This window comes from Pseudophryne corroboree, chromosome 6, assembly GCF_028390025.1.
Source record: "Pseudophryne corroboree isolate aPseCor3 chromosome 6, aPseCor3.hap2, whole genome shotgun sequence".
Lineage (NCBI taxonomy): Eukaryota > Metazoa > Chordata > Amphibia > Anura > Myobatrachidae > Pseudophryne > Pseudophryne corroboree.
Window position 1 is genome coordinate 806,836,459 of NC_086449.1, and position 17,405 is coordinate 806,853,863.

Below are 17,405 nucleotides of genomic sequence, written 5' to 3' on the forward strand. Positions count from 1 at the left end.
TGAGTCGCTGTATACGGGAGTGCTGTAGCGTGAGTTGCTGTATACAGGAGTGCTGTAGCGTGAGTCGCTGTATACGGGAGGGCTGTAGTGTGAGTTGCTGTATACAGGAGTGCTGTAGCGTGAGTTGCTGTATACAGGAGTGCTGTAGCGTGAGTCGCTGTATACGGGAGTGCTGTAGCGTGAGTTGCTGTATACAGGAGTGCTGTAGCGTGAGTCGCTGTATACGGGAGGGCTGTAGTGTGAGTCGCTGTATACGGGAGTGCTGTAGCGTGAGTTGCTGTATACAGGAGTGCTGTAGCGTGAGTCGCTGTATACGGGAGGGCTGTAGTGTGAGTCGCTGTATACGGGAGGGCTGTAGTGTGAGTCGCTGTATACGGGAGTGCTGTAGCGTGAGTCGCTGTATACGGGAGGGCTGTAGTGTGAGTCGCTGTATACGGAAGTGCTGTAGTGTGAGTCGCTGTATACGGGAATGCTGTAGTGTGAGTCGCTGTATACAGGAGTGCTGTAGCGTGAGTCGCTGTATACGGGAGGGCTGTAGTGTGAGTCGCTGTATACGGGAGTGCTGTAGCGTGAGTTGCTGTATACAGGAGTGCTGTAGCGTGAGTCGCTGTATACGGGAGGGCTGTAGTGTGAGTCGCTGTATACGGGAGGGCTGTAGTGTGAGTCGCTGTATACGGGAGGGCTGTAGTGTGAGTCGCTGTATACGGAAGTGCTGTAGTGTGAGTCGCTGTATACGGGAATGCTGTAGTGTGAGTCGCTGTATACAGGAGTGCTGTAGCGTGAGTCGCTGTATACGGGAGTGCTGTAGCGTGAGTTGCTGTATACAGGAGTGCTGTAGCGTGAGTCGCTGTATACGGGAGGGCTGTAGTGTGAGTCGCTGTATACGGGAGGGCTGTAGTGTGAGTCGCTGTATACGGGAGGGCTGTAGTGTGAGTCGCTGTATACGGGAGGGCTGTAGTGTGAGTCGCTGTATACGGGAGTGCTGTAGTGTGAGTCGCTGTATACGGGAGGGCTGTAGTGTGAGTCGCTGTATACGGGAGGGCTGTAGTGTGAGTCGCTGTATACGGGAGGGCTGTAGTGTGAGTCGCTGTATACAGGAGTGCTGTAGCGTGAGTTGCTGTATACAGGAGTGCTGTAGCGTGAGTCGCTGTATACGGGAGTGCTGTAGCGTGAGTTGCTGTATACAGGAGTGCTGTAGCGTGAGTCGCTGTATACGGGAGGGCTGTAGTGTGAGTCGCTGTATACGGGAGGGCTGTAGTGTGAGTCGCTGTATACGGGAGTGCTGTAGCGTGAGTTGCTGTATACGGGAGGGCTGTAGCGTGAGTCGCTGTATACGGGAGGGCTGTAGTGTGAGTCGCTGTATACGGGAGGGCTGTAGTGTGAGTCGCTGTATACGGGAGTGCTGTAGCGTGAGTTGCTGTATACAGGAGTGCTGTAGCGTGAGTCGCTGTATACGGGAGTGCTGTAGTGTGAGTCGCTGTATACAGGAGTGCTGTAGCGTGAGTCGCTGTATACAGGAGTGCTGTAGCGTGAGTCGCTGTATACGGGAATGCTGTAGCGTGAGTCGCTGTATACGGGAGGGCTGTAGTGTGAGTCGCTGTATACGGGAGGGCTGTAGTGTGAGTCGCTGTATACGGGAGTGCTGTAGTGTGAGTCGCTGTATACGGAAGTGCTGTAGTGTGAGTCGCTGTATACGGGAGTGCTGTAGCGTGAGTCGCTGTATACGGGAGGGCTGTAGTGTGAGTCGCTGTATACGGGAGGGCTGTAGTGTGAGTCGCTGTATACGGGAATGCTGTAGTGTGAGTCGCTGTATACGGGAGTGCTGTAGTGTGAGTCGCTGTATACAGGAGTGCTGTAGTGTGAGTCGCTGTATACGGAAGTGCTGTAGTGTGAGTCGCTGTATACGGGAGGGCTGTAGTGTGAGTCGCTGTATACAGGAGTGCTGTAGTGTGAGTCGCTGTATACGGGAGGGCTGTAGTGTGAGTCGCTGTATACAGGAGTGCTGTAGTGTGAGTCGCTGTATACAGGAGTGCTGTAGTGTGAGTCGCTGTATACGGGAGGGCTGTAGTGTGAGTCGCTGTATACAGGAGGGCTGTAGTGTGAGTCGCTGTATACAGGAGGGCTGTAGTGTGAGTCGCTGTATACGGGAGGGCTGTAGTGTGAGTCGCTGTATACGGGAATGCTGTAGTGTGAGTCGCTGTATACGGGAGTGCTGTAGTGTGAGTCGCTGTATACAGGAGTGCTGTAGTGTGAGTCGCTGTATACGGGAGTGCTGTAGCGTGAGTTGCTGTATACGGGAGGGCTGTAGTGTGAGTCGCTGTATACGGGAGTGCTGTAGTGTGAGTTGCTGTATACAGGAGTGCTGTAGTGTGAGTACCGATATCATCACCGCACTCGCCAGCCGTGACTGAGGATGCTGGGAGCTGTAGTACAGTAATAGCCAGAATACAGGGGGCTGTTAGACATTTCTCTCTGTTGCTTTTCTTTCATGTTATATTTTCTTTTCTTACTGTGTGTTACGTTAAGGTCAACTAAGAGCACAAATCCATCCACTACGTGCCTCATGCCTCAGTGATGTTACTAGTGATTTGCTAAGCTACATTCTTGGGATTGTTCATACATATCACATAAATGGTTCTGGCACTGTATGTATAATATCACTGCTATGTAACTGAAAAGCATATACAGAAATATAAGAGAAGTGTTTGCTGTAATCTACCCCACCCCACATAACCACATTGCCATTGATGACCATAATGATTAAACTGTGTAGGAGGATGGTGCTGCTTTGTCAATCATTACTCAGATGCAGTGCAGAAATCATTCTGACGGTCTTGCAGTCTCCTTGCTAACAGAAATAGTCTGGACATATTGGTGGGTGGAGTGGCAGGGACACGGTCAGGGGCGACACAGCAAGTTTAAAGAAGATATAAATAGCACGTCATGCTTTCTGTTTTTGACGTTTTTGGGGCTAGACTTTTGCTATGGCGCTTTTGTAAAACCGCAACTTTTGGGGTTATTTTTTTCTCTGCAGTTTGAAAAACTGCACGATTTTTATGATAATTTCACAAAGCACCACTTTAAAAATGGCCAACTCAGTTTAAGTTCTCTTTACTTGTCCATCTCTGTAAAAATAAAATAATATGAAACATAGCCCCCCGCCCCCCCGTCCTTCACGTTGCCGCTGTACTGCATTCAAATAAATGTGTGCCACGGTATTGTAAACAGCTAATACCTGGCCCCTATGTATTAATAATGATGACAGTGGCACTTTATATTATTTAAATAATTTCAATATTATATTATTATTTTTTAATTATTAATGCCCTCTATATTTTAAAAATCTGCCAGAGTCTCTTGACGACTGAGGGACTGCTCCTGACTGGCTGCTTGCCTAAAAAAGTAGAAGTCACCTCTTTACTAACGCATTTCACTTGCTCTGTTGAGCGATAGGTCTTGTATTATTATATTTTCTCCCAGTAGATCATGCTGGATAAACATACAACGAGAGTAAGTAACTGAAAAATACCAGTAAACTAAATTTTACTCTATTTTATATGTTTGCAATAGAGATGTGCAGTTCGGTTTTCTAGAAAACCAAACCCACCACAATTTTGTAAACTGAACGGCACAAAACCCGGTTCGGATCTCCTGATGAGATCCGATCCGAACTGAGGACCTTATTCAGTAAGGATTGCAAAATTTGCAAATCGCAATCTTGCTGATTATCGAACAACTGTGCATGCACTGCATTCGCATTGCACACGTGCGATATTTGCAACAGAAAATGTGTACACCGTGATTGCAATGCAGCAGCTGTTTGGATGACAGGAAACCGGTGTTTCTGGGCGGAAACCTCCTGTTTTCTGGGTGTGTCTTAATAAACGGTGACGTGCCCAGGCGTTTTTAAGGAGGGTGTTTGACATCAGTGATGACCACTTCCAGCCTCTTGTGTCGCAAGAATTGTGGATGACCTCACCTGGCGCAAATAGGAAAAAACGTTGATGTTCCGGTACTTGCGTATGGTTTTGCGATCAGCCTGAATATTGCGCTGCATTCATAATTTTTGCAATGGCCATTTTCCCTCTATTTCTGGATGGCAACTATTTGATCCCAGATCGGTTCTTAGGATTTTAAATCCGAATTTCGGGTTTTGGATTGCAAAAATTTAATTGATTTTAGCTGTTTTTATCCATTTTAAGTTTAACCACTTAACTGACGATTTCCCCACCCCCCAAAAAAAACGCTAAGAAATTGTCAGGTTTTTTTTATGAGCGAATTAGGTGAAGAACATGAATTTGACCCTATCCAAAATGATTTTAGTAAAAAAAAATAAAAAAATGGAGATCGTAATTTATTACTATTAAGAAAGGAAACAGAATGGATCCACAGATTAGATGTTGTCAGTCCTCGGGGCCTCAATGATCACAATTCATTTGCTAGCTTTCTCTAATTACTGAGGATTGGGTTGGCGGTTAATCTGCTGCTTATTTCTTTGAGTGTTGGATGCAGTGTCTTTTATGTATACAGAACTACATGATACAATTTTCACTATTTATTTGGTATGTGCTAGTCAAATTGTTTCCGATTAGTTTAAGTGACGTTTATGTTTGGTGCTTATGACACTTTGTTGCTTATAAGATCGTTAGGAATGTTTATCCAGGAGTGTCTACACCATGTTTTGCAACAAAGTAGCTCTGTGATGGATTATCCTTATGCTATCAAGATGTCTTGATCATGTGTTAATTTGCTAAGGGAGGAATTAGATATCGTTCTTGTCTCCTCTCTTCATATACCGGCATTAGTATGGGGTTGCTTAGTTACCTGTAAACAGTGTCGGACTGGGACATGTAGGGCCCACCGGGGAAATGCAGTGGTAGGGGCCCACATTTAGGGGTGGGGCCATTCTCTAGAGGAGGTGTGCCCAGCGGCCACATTGGTTTGTCTAACCATTTTGCATGGGTTGGTCCCCTAGATAAATATATACAGTAAATATTGTAGTGCATGCATGATAATGTACTAGATTAGTAACAGCACAGTCTGGAACCTGATCCCTAGAGGAGGGAGTGGGTCCCCAGGCAGTAGGGCCCACCGGTGGTTTCCCCTGTACCCCTGTGGGCCAGTACAGCCCTGCCTGTAAACAATACTGACGTGCATCGCGGGAGTGCGTGATGACGTCATCCATCTGCACCAGAATCTCGGGCCAGGACTCCCGCGCCCGTGATTGCAGCCAATCTGTGTTTGTCTGGGTGATTTGTGAAGGGATATAAGGTAAGAAACACTGCCGTCAGGCCCGGCGCTACCCGCTCAGCGAAGGGATGCAGTGCAGGGAGGCGCTGGGATGGATAGGCGCTTCCCCTGCTCTTCATCCCTTCCCTGCTGCGCCGTCCTGTCCCCCCTCCTGCTGCTGCTGCTGCCGCCAGTGCTGTGTCAGTCACTGTATGACAGGCACTGGCAGCGGGCACCTGCAGCATGAAACGCCTCCTCCCTCCCCTCATCTGTGTGACAGCGCCGAGTACAGGACATAAGGGGGCAGAGCTACATGGGACGGAAAGAACGTGGCTAAACGGGACAGAAGGGGCGGAGCTAAACGGACCTGGCTGCTGTACAGAGGGAGACTGGCTTAGGTAAGTGGAGGGTGAGAGAGAAGTGTGTGTGTGTGTGTGTGTGTGTGTGTGTGTGTGTGTGTGTGTGTGTGTGTGAGGTATGTCTGTGCACTCACTTTATGGACGCTACTACTGGGGGGGCATTACGTATAACAACGTTACTACGGGGGGGCATTACATGTAAGGACACTACTACTACTGTGGGGGGCATTACGTATAAGGATGCTACTACTACTGGTGGGGGCATTACGTATAAGGATGCTACTACTACTGGTGGGGGCATTACGTATAAGGACGTTATTACTACAGGGGGGCCATTACGTGTAAAGACTCTACTACTACTGGGGCTGGGGGCATTACGTATAAGGACGATAGTACTACTGGGGTGCACTACGTATAAGGACGCTACTACTACTGGGGTGCATTACGTATAAGGACGATACTACTACTGGGGTGCACTATGTATAAGGACGCTACTGCTACTGGGGGGGGCATTACGTATAAGGATGATACTACTACTTGGGGGCATTATGTATAAGGACGCTACTATTACTGGGAGGGCATTACGTATAACAATGCTACTACTACTGGGGGGAGGGCATTACGTATAAGGATGCTACTACCTCGGGGGGCATTATGTATAAGGACGGTACTACTACTGGGGGCGCATTACTTATAAGAACGCTACTACTACTGGGAGGACATTACGTATAAGGACGCTACTACTACTGGGGGTGCACTACGTATAAGGACGCTACTACTACTGGGGGGGGAGGCATTACGTATAAGGACACTACTACTTCTAGGGGGGAATTACTTATAAGGACGCTTCTAATACTGGGGGGGGGGGCATTACGTATAAGGACGATACTACTACTGGGGGTGCACTACGTATAAGGACGCTACTACTACTGGGGGGGGGGCATTACGTATAAGGACACTACTACTTCTAGGGGGGAATTACTTATAAGGACGCTTCTAATACTGGGGGGGGGGCATTACGTATAAGGACGATACTACTACTTGGGGGCATTATGTATAAGGACGCTACTATTACTGGGAGGGCATTACGTATCTCAATGCTACTACTACTGGGGGGAGGGCATTACGTATAAGGATGCTACTACTGCGGGAGGCATTATGTATAAGGACGGTACTACTACTGGGGGTGCATTACGTATAAGAACGCTACTACTACTGGGAGGGCATTACGTATAAGGATGCTACTACTACTGGGGAGACATTACGTATAAGGACGCTACTACTACTGGGGGTGCACTACGTATAAGGATGCTACTACTACTGGGGGGGGGGCAATACGTATAAGGATGCTACTACTTCTAAGGGGGAATTACGTATAAGGACGCTACTACTACTAGGGAGGAATTACATATCAGGATGCTACTACTACTGGGGGGTATTACGTATAAGGACGCGTCCTCTACTGGGGGTGCTCTACGTATAAGGACGCTACTACTACTGTGGGTGCATTATGTATAAAGATGCTACTACTACTGGGGGGGCATTATGTATAAGGATGCTACTACTACTGGGGTGCATTACATATAAGGACGCCACTACTACGGGTGGGGCATTACGTATAAGGGCCCTCATTCCGAGTTGTTCGCTCGCAAGGCGATTTCAGCAGAGTTACACACGCTAAGCCGCCGCCTACTGGGAGTGAATCTAAACTTCTTAAATGTGCGACCGATGTATGCGCAATATTGCGATCAAAAACGAGTTAGCAGTTTTAGAGTAACTCCAGACTTACTCTGCCTGTGCGATCAATTCAGTGCTTTTCGGTCCCGGCTGACGTCATAAACACACCCAGCGTTCGCCCAAGCACTCCCACCGTTTCTCCGGACACGCCTGCGTTTTTTCCGGAAACGGTAGCGTTTCCAGCCACACGCCCCTAAAACGCCGTACATCCGCCCAGTAACACCCATTTCCTGTCAATCACAATGCGATCGCCGGAGCGATGAAAAAGCCGTGAGTAAAAATACTTTCTTCTTAGTAAAGTTACTTGGTGCATGCGCAGTGCGAACATTACGCATGCGCACTAAGATAATTCTCACTGCGATGCGATGAAAAATACCGAGCGAACAACTCGGAATGAGGGCCAAGATTAATAAGATTGTTCTACATTGTGGCGTAATTTTAAATGGGGGTACTACTGTGTGGCCATGCCCCTTACTTGTGAGACCACACCCCTTTTACCGGCGCGCCCCAAAGGAATATGGGAGGGCGCAAATTTATAGTTTGCAGGGGGGCGCCGAAAACCCTAGCACCGGCCCTGACTGCCGTTTTGTATATTTCCTGAAGACAATCTTATTACAGATTGAAACGTTGAAAGCATCCTTTGTGTGACTCCATTCTTTGCCAATCGGTTATGAGTGCCGCATCAGCATCCAATTCTATCTATAAATTTTCCTGTTTTTTTTTTTTTAAATATCTTTACCCAAACATCGGAACATCGATCAGGAACATTGTGACATTTGGAACATTGGTAACATTGCGACTTTCGTTTTTAGAGCCCTGACCAGTGGGGGCTTGGGGGCAATGATTTACACTTACCAGCTGCTGCTCTTGTCTGCAGCCGCTTCGGTCCCTCTGACAGCAGCACCGGAGGGAAGTTTCCCTTCCCTGCCGCTGCTAACACTGTTTATCTGACTGGTCGCATCCTGTGCGTCCAGGTCAGATAAAGCACTTGCTGGTATGGTCGTATCTGTTGCCACCATGCCAGGCAAGTGGTTAAAGAAATACAAAACCCAAGATCCGGATTTTAAATCTGAATTCCTAAACGAAACACTTGACGGTGGTTTTGCAAAACCAATACCAAAGCACGACAATCTAACTAGGACCAAAACCAAAACAAGAGGCTTCACAAACATCTCTAGTTTGCAATACCGGGGAACACTTTGTCCCCTTTCCCATAGTGTTATAGGGATAGTGTCAGCGTTCTAGGGACAGGGTCAGTGTTATAGGGATAGTGTCAGCGTATAAATCTACAGTATATGGATATTCAAAACTGCCGCACCTGTTAAAAAGGTACTATAACCCACAGCATGTAAGTACTGTAAATGTTTGTTTTCAGCTTCCAAACTCTTTGGGGCCCATTTATTATCAGGTCCTAAACCGGACAATTATATACTCGCACTCCGGAGTGCTTGGTAAATCCGGCAGCACAACAGCCCTCATAGAAATCTATGGGGTTTGCGGCTGCTCTTGGAAATGGAGGAACCGCAGGAGATATGTACCAAGTCATGGAGAGAGATAAAGTACCAACCAATCAGCTCCTAACTGCCATGTTACAGTCTGTGTTTGAAAAATGACAGGAGCTGATTAGCTGGAACTTTATCTCCGTCCGCTTTATCTCTCTCCAGTCTTAGTACATACACCCTTAGACACAGTGAGTAGTTTTGTATTATGCATAGAGATGAGACTTTCGTCGCTTGTTCACGGCAACCTCTCCATCCGCCTCCGCCCACATGCCGGTCCCCCTGCGCTTTCCTCAGGCCAGCCATGATTAAGTGTCTCTCCACCTCCCCACCCAAGGAGAACTCACTCTGTGGATTGAGCAGTGTCTGTTCTGTCATGGAGAACAGCAGGAGAAATTGCTCTGGTTTGGAGTCCCCCCATGTTCTCCGCTCTTTATCGCCATGGAAACGGGACCGGAATAGATTATCATTCTCCATATAGGTCACAATTATCAGGAGGAAGTTTGGTACTTGGGAGGGGGTGATATTAGGAGGTGCTGGCAGGTACCAGAAGCCACGTTCCACATCATCATAATGTTCAAAAGGAATAATGTAAAACGTTGGGAAACTCGGAGAGACTGAATCTGCTTCCGGAATCCTCTGGGGACCTCATCCAGCCTGGAGGGCTGAAGCGAGGATGAGAACGTCTCTGGCTTCATTGTTTATCAACCGTAGCGTTTCGCGAGAGAAAATGGTCCAGACTGTGACCTAAGCATTTGCTGGAAATTTGTGTCAGTGAAAGTGATTTACTAAAATGTCAAGTTGACGTGACCTTGGCTCACAAGCTCCTCAGTTACTGCTGTGTCCATGTGATTCATCACAGCTAAAGCTTCTACACACTTTACCGGATATTCTCCAGTGGATCTGTCTCGGTGCAAAAGTCCTAGATGGAGGGTGTGTGTACGGCCACTACGGGAAGAGGGGTCCTCTGAGGCCAGCACAAGTACCAGCAGTGGCCCCACAGGCCCTCGTTCTGGAAAGAGCAGAGCCAAGGGTGTATATTTACTAAAGTGCGGGTTTATAGAAGTGATGTTACACATAGCCATACCTCCCAACCAGGGGCGTATCTAGAGAGGAGGGGACCCGTGTGTAGTCTCCGGGTGGGGGCCCCCTCCTCTCCCGTCCCGTAGTCGGCAGCAGCGCTGTCAGCGCTCTGTCTGAGCGCTAGAGATTCTGCACAGTGCCCAGTCTACAGCGCATGCGCAAGTCTCCGAAAAAATGGCTCGGTAGACATTTTTTCGGAGACCTGCGCATGCGCTGTAGACTCTAGCACTGTGCCAGAGTCTCTAGTGCTCAGGCAAAGCACTAACAGCGCTGCTGCGGCTTCCGGCTACGGGAGAAGAAGGGACCCACACCGAGACACCAGAAAGGTAAGTATATAGAAGAAATGGGTGCAGTGTGTGTGGTGTGGCCCCCCTCTGGACGCAGGGGCCCGTGTGCACCGCACACACTGCACCCATCATAGATAAGTCAGTGCTCCCAACTCAGGGGGCATGCCAGCAGCTCACAGAGCGCTAGCCATGCCCCCATAGGGCGTAGATCGCGTTCGTGGCTTTACCGTGAGGCCACAACCCTTTTCTGAGACCACGACCTCTTTTTCCCAACGGGCCCGGCTATGCTACACAGGGAGTCCCTCTTTATACCTCCCAAGAGTTGGGAGGTATGCCCATGGCAACCAACCATATTATAGCTATTATCTTCTAGAAGGGGGTAGATACATGATAAGTAGAAGCTGAATGGTTGCCATGGCAATATCTCCACTTCTATAAGCTAGGCTGACCATACTAGCCCTTTAAACTGAGTGCAGCAGTCGCCTCTGCACCCTGCACCCCCCCCCCCCCAGGTCCCCTCCTCCTCATGCTCCTCCCATGGCACCCCCCTGTGTAGCTCATGGAACTCCCCGTGCGGGCTCATGGCACCTTAGATCCCTAGATTGGTGACACAGTGCTTTTTTCATTTTTTTTTTAAGGGGTGTGTGGCCACACGTCAGTGATTACTGGGGCCCTGACAATCTCTCTACAGCCCTGGTTAGCATAGGGCCAAAGTGGCACAAACCCCCAGATTTTGTCTGGCTGTGGCAATAATGGCTGCACTGAGCATACACCAGGATCCAAGGAGGGGACAGAGATCAAGGCTGCAATCAGAAATTGTGGGGCCCGGGACTGACAAAGTAGACAGGGCCCCTCCCAGCCCAAAAAAGATTCTGCCACACCGCTCCACCACTAAGTGATGTCATACATTGTGATGTTACATAAAGATGGAGTGTTGTGGACCTACAGGAACAGTTCACAGAGAGCTGATGTACAGAGAAGGCTTGTTTTAAGAAGTCCTCTCCGGGCATCAGTCTGCTGTTCATTCAAAGTCTGGTGCAGCTCCCCAGGTATTGGTGGTAGCAGCCAGGGGTGGGCACCCCTCTCTGTAAGGACCCAGGACACCAGTCCCCACTTCCCCCCCCCCCCTCCGGATGGCTGCCCTGGCAGAGATACTGTATAATGCTCTAGGATGGTAGTGCATCTTTAATGGTCACCCATGGCAACTAATTCACATAATCATGCCCTACCAATTGGGCACAAACTAGGAGTAAAGCCGGCCCAAGACGGACAAAACCTGCCATCCACAAGTGGAAAACTTTCCCACAGACACAGCCCATTGCACATGGGCGCTGGTCTAAACACCCCTTGGCATTCCCAAAGACATGTTGACCTAGTCCATGATCTGCCCAGTTACTCTCCTGAAGAATCGGTAGTCCCTGCTGCTTTTCATTACAAAGATCAGCAAAAAAACAGGGACGTATAAGGTTCTGTGCCCTACTGGCAAATTTCCATCATCTTTCTTTCTTATTTGCCACCTCATGGAAAATGAGTCAACACTACACAGACCTGCCTCAACGCACAACTTAATTTACCTCAGTGGAATATTAATGAGGTAAAACGGCACTTGTGAGAATAAACTGGACCTGTCACTGGCACATTATAAAGTTCTTATAATGTTGCCCTGACAGGAACCATCTTTTGCAGCTGCTAAAATGTCACAGCCATTAACAAATGGCTGACAGAGCAAAGTCAGGTAAAATATATTACATGATATATAAGTGACACGCGATGGATATTGAACCTTCCACTGCCTTATATAATAACAATCAGAGGGAAAGGAAGATTGTCTTGTCCCTTGCGTTCTCTCCTAGGATTAATCTTATGCTGCAGCGCGGTGTCACATGTTGTCATTGTATTGATATCTCAGCAGGCCGCATTGCTGCGCTCTCCCAGGCTATTATTATATTGATGCGCTATGAAGCAGTTATCGCTAGCAGAAGCAATTTACTGCACGTCACAAAATATTAACATAGAACTTGACCATCAGCACGAAGCAATGGTGCGTAAAATAGCATTACCTGTTAGAGCAGGAATGTGCTTAAATGAAGCTGAAATAATTGGAGTCAGCCGCGGCACTTGTAAGAAACGACGTGCTGTTTTATACAAAGAGGAAATGAAGGGCATAACAGTATGTTTATTTGTCCATACGTGAGGGTGGAGTGAATTGTACACCCTAATTCCAAATATGATTAGAGGTACTTCCATGCAAAAGTTCCACATAGAAAAAAAAAGGAACTGAAGGCGCACACTCTAAATACTAAACACTGCTAATCAGAATAATTATAATAAACTCTGCAATATAACATAGAGTAAATTTGAGGTGCTTAGCATAATTTTGGACAAAAAAATATGAGCCAATGAACCTTAATGTTAGGGACCCACCAGATGAGGTCACCTGACCGCAGTGGGAGGGCCCACATTTTTTTTAGGCCAAAATTATGCTGAGCTCCTCAAATTTACACTACTGTATGTTATATTGAAGAGAGTATTCTAATTATTCTGATTAGCAGTGTTTAGTATTTAGAGTGTGCACCTTCGTTTTCTCTCTTTTCTCTGTGTTTGTTTGTCCGTGATAGGGGCAAGCACCTGATTCCAGAAACTTTAGTAAATCTAACCCCTATTTGAACACACTTTCATTCGTGTTATGGATGGAACAAAACGAATCAAACTCATTGATTTAGACGGAGCGGTTCAATAAGATACCTGACACCTGCCTAGTGGAAATCCACTACTAGCCTCAGCGCTAGTCCCTAGTTAATTTAAAGGCTGTTCTGTCATGAAGCTCAGCCTAGGGCGGGCATACTATGTGAATCCCCAACACCCAAGCAATTACACCTAGGTTAGTTTAACCGCAACATTAAGGGGATTAAACGTGTTTGTTTTGCAGACGTATATTGGGGGTCATTCCGAGTTGATTTAGCACAGCTACGATCATCTTCCCTGACATGCGGGGGGACGCCAAGCACAGGGCTAGTCCGCCCCGCATGTCAATCCGGCCCCCTCCCCCCCCCCCGCACAAATACAAATGCATCGCACAGCGGAGATGCCTTCGTATTTGAGGAGTAACTCCCGGCCAGCGCACCTCCTGCGGTTGGCAGGGAGTTGTCGCTGCCACACGGCCCGCTCCCCCAACGGTCCGGCCACGTCTGCATTAGGTGGACCGCAACCCTTAAACGGCGGCTTAACGCCGCCGTTCAGCTCCCTCTGTCTCAGAGGCGATCGCTAGGCAACGAAAGCTGCCATGCGCCGGCGCACTGCGGCGCACACGCAGTTCCAACCCGAACGCTGCGACAAACTGCAGCGAGCGATCGGGTCGGAATGACCCCCATTGTGTGGTTCTGCGTTGAGCAAGCTCCAGAGCCGAGCGCGCAAACTACAGGCGACGCAGAGTCATATGCATCTCAGTCACATGTTCACTTGTGGCTGAAGGGACGTCACTGGATGGCCTGGCCAAACAGCTCAGTCTCCCGGCACTCTGCTCGGCCGACTTGCTTAGACTGGGACATGTCACTAGGCCACGCTCCTATGACTCCCGACACGTCCCCGTGACAGGGATACTAGGAATAAATTAAAACTAGTGATGAGCGGGTTCGGTTTTACTCGGTTTTACTCGGTTCTCAAAACGCCATCTTATTGGCTCACGAATGTCACGTGTTTTGGATAGCCAATAAGATGCCGTTTTGAGAACCGAGTAAAACCGAGTAAAACCGAGTAAAACCGAACCTCGCTCATCTCTAATTAAAACCACACAAAGTTGTGCATACACAAAATAACGCTTGTCTTCCAACATGGCTTTCCGTACAACGCAGCACATGGGCAAATACACGCGTTTAGGTCTGGCTGCTCAATGCTGGTGCAATTACAACCTTATTGCGGTAAACTCCTGCACCTATCCCCAGCTGCCCAACAGAGCTGAGCAAACCTGTGGCTGAACTGTCTGCGATTTGAATATTGCAGCGTTTTGCCTGTGATGCAGGCTGTGAGTCCCACTGCTGCGTTGCCTTCCTGCAGAACGACGGCTCCGTACTGTATTTGTGGAGTCTATTCATTGCATGCTGTGGTGTGTTTGGAGCAAGGGATGGATTCTGCATAGGACACTCTATGCTACAAGTGAGAGGTAAGAAATTCAGCATCCCAATACGGAATCAGCACGATGTACCGTGCAACCATTCTGGAGATTCCGCTAGTCTCCACTTTTCAGTGTACAAGGGAGGTAAACGAAGTCCCCTCAGAATCCACCAGCTGTTCCCTGACTCTTCAAAGAAGGAGGAAAGCATTTCCCATGCACACTCTTCTCTGTCTGGGTTGTGTTTTCATCTTCTGTGTATAAGCTTCAGAATCCTTTGAAGGCTATAAATATACTGCATCCAAGCATTTAACCCAGTGATTCCCTCTCCTGAAGCTGGGTGAATTTCCCCTGTGAGGTTCTGGGTGTATTCATGTCTCAACTAAATATTCATATGAGGTATTTTAGTTTTCCTTCAGGAATGGGTAAAAAGTGTAACGTGGGATATGTGATCCTAAATTCTGTCCTCCTCTAGGCGCTGCCGCTCACCGCGGTACCGTCAGCTGTTGGAATATTCAGGGCTGGATTCGCAGTTGAACAGTAATGAAGCATACAGTATGTGCTGCCACAATGTGTACATGGAAAAGAATGCATGTATTTCCCCATATGCATAGTTGTACACATTGGGGTCTATATATATACTAAGCCTCGGAGAGAGATAAAGTGAATGGAGATAAAGTACCAGTCAACCAACTCCTAACTGTCATTTATCAAACACAGCCTGTATCATGGCAGTTAGGAGCTGATTGGCTGGTACTTGATCTCCGCCCACTTTATCTCTTTTTAAGGCTTAGTACCTGTCCCCTATGTGTACACTTATTGCATACAAACTTACTTTTGATTTCTCTCCACCAGAGAAGCCCAGTGGGGAAATTCAGCTGACTGGCGATGGAGGCGGGGCAGGATGCCTTGCTTCATTAGGCCCTGCCCCCTTCACGGTGCACTGCTGTGAATCACAGGTGTCAGAATTTCGTCACATTGGCACCACCCGCTCCTCCATGCCCTGATCACTTCATAGGAAGTGGGCAGGATGCGGGAGGGCCGCCAATTTTTCTGGAGTCCGAAGAACTTCCCGCAAATTTGTGGGGTCTCCCAGACGGTTCAGGAGAGAGGGAAAGTATGACTTAAATTGCACTTTGAAATGACCTTTGTAACCGGGACAACTGCGTCAACCACAATCCACTCCGGCCAGAACATTTGGTTGTAATGTTTAGATTTACTTTAAAGATGAGCGGGATTGGTGTTTTATTTATTCATTACAGAGAACCTTTTTCACTGTGCATTTATCTAGAACACAGGTTCTCAAACTTGTTCCTCAGGACCCCACACGGTTCATGTTTTGCAGGTCACCTGTAGATTTTTGAAATATGACAGTTGGTGATACACATACAGTAGCAGCTGCTGGGTGACATGGAAAATATGAACCGTGTGGGGTCCTGAGGACCGAGTTTGAGAACCACTGATCTAGAACAAGAAAGACAAAAAAGAAGGAATAAAGTGCCCCATTTGCACCCCCTGTACGGGTGGGGAATCAGGCCAGAGAGAGCAGCGCCGACTGAAGCGTAATTCAGAAGCCCATCCAAGTAATTCCTTTACAGAGGACTGTAGATTACAGGCTCCCTCCAAGAGGACACTGTTTTCTTTCTACTACATATGAAATAAACAGCGTTACTCTTAACAGGTTCTATTTAGGGAAACCCACAATACTTATAGCACTTGAGGCCTGAACACCCCCCACCCCTCCCTGAAACGTCGCCAGTACGCTTCTCACGTGCCTCTGCCGAGAAGGTAGCAGAGAAGTGATGATTACTGTGTAGCGCGGAACACTCAGTACACATTCCAGGGGCTAAACACCGTACACAGCTAATCAGGTTGCCAGATCCCCACTAATTACCTTCACCACCTTTACAATATAGCATAATGATAAGTATTTACCAGCAATTACTAATTAGCAGAATGTGATGACAGGAATTACCTGCTCTTCTCCACTATACGTAACAGGTGTTTTCTCCACGCTGGGAGAGATCGCTGTGAGGAATGTTTAACGCTCGGTTCAGCATCCTATGGAAAAAGGGTTAGAGTGGCATCTCAAGGAAAATTGCAGATTGGCACCTCATGTACTTCAGTTCCAGTGGGTTCTTAAGCCTGGTCTAGTCTGACAGCGGAGCTACACCATGACCTGATATAGGGGTGTCTTATGAGGGGAGCGAGCCTCAGTGCAGTGTCTCAGCAGTTCCCGCTGCCCAGCGCCGATGTGCCAACGTCATTTTCCCGGTGATTTCTCTACTGTGCACACGCATTTCTATGAGAAAACAGAGGCAGTGCCATTTTCCCAGACTTTTCATCTGCAAATGGTAAGTTTACTGAATGGGTGCACTGGGTTGTGCAATGTGGGGGGCCCCAGGACCCAGAGGGCCTGCGTGCACTGCAAACCCTGTCCCATTATACTGTAGATATACGCCACCGGCCTCATAGAAGCAATTGTGTAGACCCAGATCATGCGCAATGCTTGAAACTGTTCAAGGCAATTTCAATTTTGGCTTATTGCCAGACACGCCTAGAAATTCTTCCGGAAGATGAGTGTCATTGGCCTGCGACCATCTTCTGACCACGGCAATAGGTCATCAGTGTGGCCCTTGGCCCAAAAGTAATCTTGCTGCTCCACCTGAATACTGAGCAGCCAGGTCTCTGGACCAGTACTTTTTCTTTAAGGGGGCGCGGCCACACCTTTTGGATTTGGCTCTGCCCCCCTTCATTACCCTGGTCCCGCGGTTGTCTCGGCGGCCATGCTGGGATCAGCTTGTGTGTGGCCAGCTGTAAATGGTATGTAAATAACTGGCCTATTCATGAAGCAGTGAAAAGTGTGGAGAAGTGAGCCAGTGGAGAAGTTGCCCATGACGACCAATCGACATTGATGTAACATTTTTTCTCTATCGTCCTAGTGGATGCTGGGGTTCCTGAAAGGACCATGGGGAATAGCGGCTCCGCAGGAGACAGGGCACAAAAAGTAAAGCTTTACGATCAGGTGGTGTCTGTGTACTGGCTCCTCCCCCTATGACCCTCCTCCAAGCCTCAGTTAGATTTTTGTGCCCGGCCGAGAAGG

At 48.1% G+C, this 17,405-nt stretch overlaps 1 protein-coding gene across 3 annotated transcripts in view; it reads right to left on the minus strand.

Annotated features, from left to right (window-relative positions):
* CHRM2 (cholinergic receptor muscarinic 2) overlaps positions 1-17,405 on the minus strand; it is a 367,212-nt gene that overhangs the window by 216,048 nt on the left and 133,759 nt on the right. The window contains exon 2 of one of the 3 annotated variants that reach the window (XM_063929002.1): positions 16,278-16,363. The exons of the other annotated variants lie outside the window; for them this stretch is intronic. The gene's annotated coding sequence lies outside the window, so the exon portion shown is untranslated. The remainder of the gene's footprint in view (positions 1-16,277; positions 16,364-17,405) is intronic. 3 annotated transcript variants of the gene reach the window in all.